Below are 1,719 nucleotides of genomic sequence, written 5' to 3' on the forward strand. Positions count from 1 at the left end.
ACCTTTAATGCATTCAAATTTTCCAGCATCTTCTACTCTGTCAAAGAACATTAAGCATTATAAGAGAAAAACAACTTGTATTATTTCATTTTGAGAATCAACGCCTGCCAATAAAAATTGAGAGTAACTACAATATCTCTGCTACATCTGAATGAAGATATCATTTCCAAAATCCACAAGGAAAGTCTTAACATGTAAGCATGGAAGTGTAGTCAAAGAATTTGAACCAAGGTTTCAAATAGGCCAAAAGAATATTGAAAATTGCAGTTACAGTCACAGTACTATTAACAACAATAATTACAGGAATATATGGCCACGATCACGGTAAAATTAAACTCAAGGATCAAAATCTAAAAATTAGCCTTATTCAGCCACAAATAAGCACAATGTCAAGGTTTCAGTTCTCTACAATCATAAGTAACCACATCACGAGTTTCCGCAGCAAGAAGAATCATAATAAAGTGATAAACCTTGATTTGCCATAGTAAAACAACATTTCACCGGAAAATTGTTTTGGACAAAAAGAAATGCACATTGATGATTTGGTTGTATGAAAACAAACATATCATGAAAGACGAAATTTAGGGCAGTTTTCCTGCTTTTAAACATGAGGGTAAGCATGTTCAATCTTTGAGGCTGCCCCCCAAAAAAGAGATCAGATCTTGGCCGGGTGAAATTGAGATCTCAAACAGCATTTGCTGAGAACCCATTGGAGCGGCCTAAAACAATTGTTGAAAACCGTAAACAAATTAATAAAAGTAACTAATGAGAACGATAATGAATCAAAGGCTATGTGCAAATCTTCCCACATACTTTCTGCAATATCAGAATCAAATCGCAGAAACAAAATGAGAAAAATTAGGGTTTTCTATGCGCCCGCAACGGAACTCGGACGCCACTGCATTGCTGCTGCGCTCGGTTCTCTCAAAGGCACTTGAATCCCTAATTGCGAGTTCGTCACTATTTATATACAAAAAAATGAGTCGTGCTGGAAATGTCTCTTTTACCCTCAAATTTAGGGTTTCTTGTTTTATTTCATACTAACCGGCGCAAAATACTACTTTTAAATGTGTGCGTTGTTCTTTAAAATTTAATTTTCTTTAACTTTATAAAATACTTTTTATATTTATAGATGACAAAAGATTGGCATTTTAGACTAAAATGATATAATTTCGTGATATTTGAGGTTTTAAATTAAAATGACGTTTTATTTTTGAAGATTAAAGGCATGTTTAAATAAAATAAATTAAAAATAATTTACTCGTTATAAAGTTGAAAAAATAATAAAGTTGTGGATAACTTAAATGAATGGTTCTATTATACCTTCAAGTTAATTTTATATTTTATAAATATTTTTTAATTGAAGTAAAAATAAAAGGAATAAATTCAAATTAAAATGTATAAAATTATAAATAATATGTATAATTAATTCTTATTTATTTTTTTCAATTTCATTATCATTATAATTGCGTTTTTATTTATACTTTTTTTTACAATTGCTACAATTTCCGTTTGATGTATTCTACAAGCACTTTCTTATTCAATATTGTTCCTGCTAGGGAGATGGGACCTAGGGAACTGTTGAAGTCTTCTTCTCCTTCCTTCGGTCGGGCAGGTGAACGCTCCTGCCGCCCCTGCTGCCGAGAGGGAACAGGTCGGCCCTTCCCACAAGTCCAAGAAAAGGGCGAGGGATGGTGGTAAACCACCTACCGCTCCCCC

General features: G+C 33.0%; 1 long non-coding RNA gene across 1 annotated transcript; it reads right to left on the reverse strand.

The window, feature by feature from the left end:
• Nucleotides 1-232: 232 nt before the first annotated feature.
• Nucleotides 233-943, reverse strand: LOC137835102 (uncharacterized). Its single transcript, XR_011085013.2, has 2 exons — nt 814-943; nt 233-719 (listed from the first exon to the last, which is right to left on the reverse strand). It is a non-coding gene; the product is annotated as an uncharacterized LOC137835102 (long non-coding RNA).
• Nucleotides 944-1,719: the final 776 nt, after the last annotated feature.

This window comes from Phaseolus vulgaris, chromosome 5, assembly GCF_051622355.1.
Source record: "Phaseolus vulgaris cultivar YP4 chromosome 5, ASM5162235v1, whole genome shotgun sequence".
Lineage (NCBI taxonomy): Eukaryota > Viridiplantae > Streptophyta > Magnoliopsida > Fabales > Fabaceae > Phaseolus > Phaseolus vulgaris.